Source organism: Temnothorax americanus, unplaced genomic scaffold, assembly GCF_048541705.1.
Source record: "Temnothorax americanus isolate GAGA-0224 unplaced genomic scaffold, ASM4854170v1 Scaffold24, whole genome shotgun sequence".
Classification (NCBI taxonomy): domain Eukaryota; kingdom Metazoa; phylum Arthropoda; class Insecta; order Hymenoptera; family Formicidae; genus Temnothorax; species Temnothorax americanus.
Window position 1 is genome coordinate 1,382,093 of NW_027509381.1, and position 7,881 is coordinate 1,389,973.

A 7,881-nucleotide genomic window follows, 5' to 3' on the forward strand; every position below is an offset into this window, starting at 1 on the left:
TTTTTCGTTGTCACGTGACAGATTAACAAATTGTCTTTATTTTAAGTATTACACACAATATCCCTGTGAGTATCAAAAAGTTTGTGCTCCTTAACATAACGCGAATAAGAATGGTTAACACAGACCGACAAAAAAAATCTTTTTGTCAAGTAAGTCTAATCAGAGTAGATGTTTCTTATAGATTTTCGGTCACAAGAAACAATGCTATTGTCCATCACGGCAGCCTATAGGTTTTAAAGTTATTTTGAATTTTAAGATAAAAAATTTCAGCAACTCTCTCTCTCTCTCATGGGGAAAAAATATATAATAAATCACTAACCGTCAATAAAATAATAAAAATAGAAGTATGTTTGATTTACACATTGATTCCTTATTAGCAAAGGATCAAAAATCGTCTCACAAATCACGCGTAATCAGAGTTCCTGTGGAGAACCGTAAGTAGTGCCTCACTGAATGACGTGACTCACTCGAAAGTCGATGGAATAGTCATATCTTCCACAGGATATTTATCGGCTAAACACATTTTTACTATTAAAATGTTACAATTTAATGTGACTTATTAAAACAAAAATGAAAAGAAAACCTTTTTTTTCATATTGAAATTTAATAAAACTCTTTTACTCTGAAAAATGTGTTTTATCATTTTAGAATTGTACTTTTTTCATACATTTTTAATAAAATTACTAGGAAATTTTATTACGAAGAGAACGGTACCAATAACATTGAAATCCGATTATTCGTTCTTATTAATCTTGCCAAACATGAAAAATATGCCTGCTTTTCTATATACATATATATATATATATATATACGCACTATATCCTTAATAAATATTTTTACTATTTGTGAGACAATTTTTTATCCTTTGCTAATAAGGAATCACCTAAAACATAAAAAAAACATTCACCTATTTTTGTTACTTTATTGATGATTAATGATTTATTACACATTATTTCCCTATAAATACTATAAATCACTGATTTCTCATCTTAAAATTCAAAATAACTTTAAAATCTGATGGGGCAATTTGGACAGTGGCATTGTTTTTTGTGACCGAAAATCTATAAGAAACACACCTACTCTGATTAGAGTTATTTGATGATAATTTTTTCGTCGGTCTGTGTAATCAACGTACAAATGGCTCTTCCATTTTTCGTACTTTTAGACCTGAGAAGCGTGAAATGGCTAAATAAAGTGAAAAGTTTGGATTTTACACGGCCGAATTCCGCGACGTATTAAACGTTTATGTAAACCACATAATATACTCGTGCTCGATCATTGAGTACATTACCTGGCGATCGAGTTGGTGTGTGCCTGGGATTGTTTAACTTTCGTGAGCCGGAAAAGGTGCAAGTTTGAGGCTCCGGGGCAGCTTGATAAAAAGTGTTTTGTCATTTTTATAAGGGGGACAAAGAGGGTGACAGAACGGCCGGCTGGACCGACGCGACTTTGTGGAGTTCCTAAAGGATCCTACCTGGATCCACGTGGGTGGTCCTCTCTCTCTCTCTCTCTCTCCTTCTCTCTCTCTCTCTCTCTCTCTCTCTCTCTCTCTCTCTCTCTCTCTCTCTCTCTCTCTTTCTCTCGCCCCTCTTGTATTATTAACGCCGGTGATAACTCGTAGGCACACAAGAACGTTATACCGCCCTTCCTTCTCTCGGATTTTCGTTCGTTTTCACTCTTTCTGTATGTGTTGTATTGCTGTCTGAATGGCGCTCGCTTCGTACATCCGCGAAAAGGGCGATCGTATATATTCATGGAGACGAAGAGATCTTTCACATCAGATTCTATCCTGTATCTATTTACTCATCCATTCATTTTCATTTAAGCTTTTCAACACCAAATTATTATTTCGACATTAGAAGACAACTTACGATATTTTCTTTTCTACGAAAATGTATCTCTATATATCTTTCTTCTTGTCTAATGTAGTACCTAATCAATAATTACTTAAATTAATAGTAAAATCTAATTTTTTTTCGAACTTTTAGCTGACGGTAATTTATTGAATCTATAATATGATTAGTGTGTGCAAGCTTTCAGTTTTTCTAATAACAAATAATTAAAGAATTTTAGGCAAAAATATATCAATATTTTGCGCTAGTGTTTACTATAAGAGTGCTTTTAAATTTAGGATACTCCGGATGTTCCCAATTTTGTCTGACTCTTCGTATCTTTTGGAAATCTATGGCAGATCTCGGTTTGTCCTAGAAAAATATTTCTGATGGACATTCTGGATGGACAGAAGATTATACCTGTCGCCCGCGATTGCGGAAAGCATAACATCGACAGATTTGTTTCCCTAAGGATTCACTCGTGTCGAGACGCCAATATTTCGCGTTAAAAAAAGGGAAAGTCAGGTGTGTCTTGTGACTGTGTCAAGAGATCAGCATTTTATGTAGTGAGAAGAAAAACAGGTACATCTAATATCTTCTAGACATGTCCTCCAAACACAGTGCGGCGCGATGTAGGTCAATTTTTCGGCTCGAAAATATCAGTAATTGAAGAAGTGTGACAAATTAAGTACGTAAAGGTATAAAGTAAAGAGGATAATAGTCTCAAAAGTGGATACCGTTTCAATTACGTTACGTTAATTAGAATAGCTCATCTCCGCCTTGACGAATATCATTATTTCTAAATGGCTCTTATGCAACGCACATAACACTCATTCAACAAAAATGATTTTTTTTAGCACAAAAACGAGGGTAATGATTTTTAGGTGCTAAATATGATCCCATTTCAAATTGCTCTATCGCGTCACAATTTGAAGAAATTTGCGGTTAAAGTTGCAAATAAAGTTATTTTAATGTGTTTTGGCATATTATAACCACAAAATGTGACGTATTGGAGGAATTTTATTAAAATTCAATATATTGTTAGGAATTTTATCTTTTAAAAGGAATTTGTTGTGTCGGTTAAAACGACATTTACAATTAAATACAGGGTTTATTGCGTTAAAGTTGCGATTTTGATATTATGATATTGATTAGACTTTCTATTAATCATAAATATCCTTTAAATCATAATCGACACAACAAATTCCCTGTAAGGGATGAAAGGCCTAACAATAACCATTTAAAATAACCCCTGTTTATAATCCTTTCTGTCAACCGCAAAATTTTTCAAGTTATGACGTAATAGAGCAATTTGGTAAATGGGATTGTATTTGGCGCCCAAGCTACGGGAAACGATAATCTTCGTCCTTGTGCATTTTTTTTTCTTAAATAACATCATAACTTCCTTTCAGGTATCGAAATAAATCAGAATTGATCTTAACCCCGACGTCGAAAATGGTATACAGGTGCGACCGGTCTAAAGTTGACCGGTCGCACTAAGCCACCAGTGTAAACGGACGTATTTTGACCGAAGTAAATCGTTGTCACAACGTGCGAAAAGAATATAAGAAACATATTAATCTCATGTTAAGCGCTAATTTATATAAGCCAATTTTTCTAAAGAAAAATCGCAAATAATCCTAATCTTCTCACACTTTCTTTTGGGAAACTGTCCAGGATTTGAAAAAATACACAGAATTTTCCTAATTAAGTAGTGTGTGCTGACTTCTTTTCTTCTTCCAATGCTCACAATAATACTTTCATATTTTAATGTTATTGTCCCGTCACGTTTTCAAAATCAGTTTAGAAAAAAAGAACATTAGTATAACGTCAAGGAAACTTTTTCAATTTCAGTATTTTTTTTTATATTCTGGTAATAAATTCAGTAAATTTCAGACATTAGTACTTATGCATCAATTAATATAAAAATAATGGGGAGTGGCATAAAGCAAACTGCATATCAATATTGTTCGGAAAGTCGGCAAATAGTGAAGCATCGATATAGCTTCTAAATGTTAATTAATTCTAAACGGCAATTATCCGATAATAGCCGTAGGATATTTGCGATCCATTCACGTTGCGAACGATATCGTAATTTGCATTCGAAAATGGGATTCATCCACAGAGAGTAATATTTACAAATTCAGCTTGTACAAACTGACTAGAAAACTGTATATTAAGTATATCATAAATGTTTCGAGATTTACTGCATATATTTTTACATGCATTTGTTACATAACTGCATTATAATTACTTGTTGTATGTATTATAATTAAGATAATTGGTATATAACAAAGACGTGTCGAGTCGATAATAGAGTTCAAAGCAATGTATAGTAACATGGTACAAAAAGTTTTCGATTATTTTACTTAGCTCATATCTTGTATGTTTCGTATACGTTATCGCGCCCCTATGGCGCACGAAAAAGATTGAACATTAATTGTTTGAAAAATAATTCTAGGAAAGTAACGGTTTTAAAATCGTTAGCAAAGTTCGTGCGTGCGCGTACACCAATATTTGTCGAGATATTGGGTCCGATAGACCAATATTGAGAAATCTTATCTTTCATCCTTGCATTATTACAAATCTGATATTCGACACATTTTCATTTTATCACTTCGACATTAAAATAAAAAATTCAAATAATTGACTTAAATCTGAATGTGGAAGAAGTGTTTTCTAGAACTTCACCACAATACACTAAAAAAAAGAGCAGAATGTTGCTTCTCTTCTAATATCTCGCGGATAACGACTGACCGCGCATATAGCATTAGGGGAAAAATCTTTAAGAATTTCAAAGTTGCAAATCTGGCTGCCGAAAGGATTGAGATGGCGAGCTGCGGGGGGGAGGGGGAACAACCGCGGACGTCACCGGGCATATTGAGCCACTTAAAAAACGATATTTTCGATGTGTGTGCTTTATCGGGCGCAAACGTGGCGCAGACCGGATAGCCACGTGCTGTGCGTGCCTCGCCGTGGATTTCCCAGATTTGCGATCCCCGAATCTCGCTGGCCGTCCTATCTCCGACGAAAACCCTGGCACCGCGGCGCACCCTCGATTGGCACCCAAGGCAAAAATAATAGACTCGTCGCACGTTTTCATTCCCCCGGCGTGTGACGGAACCCACTCGCACCCTCATCCTATGGAAAAGCTCTCCGAGGATAGGCGTAATCACGAAAATTCCACGCGAGCACTCTAAACATCTTTGCACGAGACGACGACGTCGACACCGTGGCTTGACTCTTCCGCCATCGTTTAACCGATCAATTATATATCTTTGTGCGCCGATACACTACTTACATATTAGACTATATTAGAATTAGATTATATTGCTTATATAGTCTAATTATATACGCATGTACGTATATTACATGCTATTATATAATTATTGTGCTATTATATTTGTGCTAATTATACTTACATACTTTAGTATTTATCTATTAGCTCTTTCTTTATTAAGAGACTCGTCGAAAACATTACTGCGTGCAGTATCTAAAGACATTGCAATTGCCTGTCGTTAAATTATTCGAAATTCATTGATCTCTTGGTCGTGACCTTGTGACTCAGGAAAAATAAGGTTACTTTTAGATCATTTGTTTTTTTTAATTGATAAATCACACAATCATTCAAGACCACTTATCTCTACCTTGACCTTGGTATTCTTTTGATTAAATACATGTCAGTTATAAAATACTTGTACAGATATCTACGAAAGTAATATAATATTTTGTAACATGACTTTCTTTTGGGAGATAATGCACGAGTTTTCTACTAGTTTTAACTTGTAGTTTATTTTTGTGTGTGTTCTGGACTTTGCTATTCAATATTTAAATACGACGATTTAAAGTCCAGTTCATCCATTCTATTATATAAAAGTCGAAGAAAATTTTCAAATAATCCTATATATTTCTATTTGTTGATAAACTCAAAAATAAACAATACGGAAAGAAGTATCTTATTGTCTTCCTTCCATGATTTTTATTTGTTTTGAACATTTAGTTGGAACAATGGACATGAAACGTTAAAAAGAATACGAAACATTCCGTAACGTTCGCGTCTGAGAAGCGGGCCCGGAAAGATTTTTGATATTTTCCGAGCGGGAAGGACGTTCTTCTGCAGCGCGCGCGTAAAAGCACGTATGTGGCGAATCGATTGTGCAAACAAGAACGCCCCCCGTCTATCGTCCTCTCGTTAAATTTCTGTTTCACCGTTTCAATGCAAACGTTGCGAGATATAAAAGTTGCAAGCAGGCCATCAGGCCAATCCGAGAAGTTTTGCTCTGTTTGCTCGGCGTGCCTTAACTTATTAATAGCGTGTAATCGCAAATATGTTGTCTATTTTTATATGTATTTTCACCGATATATGCGATTTAAAAGGCGATATCTCTGCCAAAAATGTTAAGGTAATTTTTTTTTTCCATCAAAATTAAAGTAAGCGCCATTTTTCAATTGTTAAAGACATTAAACTTTAGATGTCTCGGTAAAACATTGATTGTGAAATATTATGGTAACTAAGTATTACGTTAAAATCCTGCTATACGGCAAAGTCCGCTCGAGCTTAACTTAAATATTTAAACAAAAATTCAAAATATTTATACATATATTGCCTTGCTTTTGGACCTGGGTAATCTTACACCTAAATGTGTCGCTGGAATAATATAATCAAGATAGTCGAAACGAATACAAGTACGAATCTAACGTACTTATCAAACAATATCTATATAGGATTCAGGTAAAAAATAATTCTTGTCTTTGAAAAATGTGGCGATTCTCGATATGAAGGTTCTGAAAGAGATGTACGAATTACACCTCGCACTAAATACGTCCGTATGATTCCGAACTTTATTTCCCTCGTACAAAGAATGTTGTTAGGAGCCGAGAATTCAATAGCCGCATTTAGCGTTAAGTGCGGAGGTGGACACACGGGGGGCTTTGGTCATTTTTAACGAGCCGTGCCGGCGCGGCGCGGGGCATTGGTCGACGTCGATCGATGAGAGAGCATTGGGTTAGACAGGCAGGTGGTGGATGAGTCGCCGCCGATCAAACGCCTCGAATTGGCAGCGATTTCTCGACCAGCGGCCGTAGCCAACCGCCACTTCCGTCGAGTCAATTTTAATAATTCCACCCCCCGCAATTCACCTTCGTACCGCGATGACTCGCACGATTTTTCCGGCAGCTTTCAATTATCCGAGAACCCGCACTCCCACGAGCGAGCGAGCGAGCGAACGCTACCTCGCGAAATATCGATCGATCCGTCGTTTCTTCTTTCCTTTTGTCTCTTTTTCTCTCTCTTTCTCTCTGTCTCTTTTTCTCTCTCTTTCTCTCTGTCTCTTTCTAAGCGATCGTCGCGTTAGCGGGCGTAGGCACTCGTACCGGAAGTGGGCGGAACGAGAAATTATGAGTTGTAGTAACGAGAAGGCGCGTTATCGTTGCCCACAATTATGACTCTTATACGTCTCGTGGACGTTCTCTGGAAAAAATGTCCGAGCCGTCCCGTCGGCTAATTGGATGACTTTATAGAGTTACGTCCCCAAATTATCGCATACACGTCTTCCTCGCGAAGAATTTGACTTTAACGACATATTGTCTTCAACGATATATATTTTCAATTATTTTTGACATGTAAACGGTTGAAAATGAACAAGTTTTTGGGAAACTTACATAATTGCCGCGTTATTCAATTAATTTTATAAGTATATATCTTAATTTCAGTTTCACATATATCTTCTTTTGAAAGATTATATATATATATATATATATATATATATGTAGGTCCGGAAGTATGTTCCGGGACTTTTATTTTTGATATCGGTATATTCCGGGACATTTGGCAGTTTCCAGGACTGTCCTGGAAAAAATTGATGTCCTACGGCAATTTTCGGGACAGTTTTTTGAATCTGATTACATATATATGCGTTATATTCCAGGACTGTACATTTCAAAAAACGTAAACAGTTCCGGAACATACCTCTGGACCTACATATATATATATATATATATATATATATATATATGTAGGTCCGGAAGTATGTTCCGGGACTTTTATTTT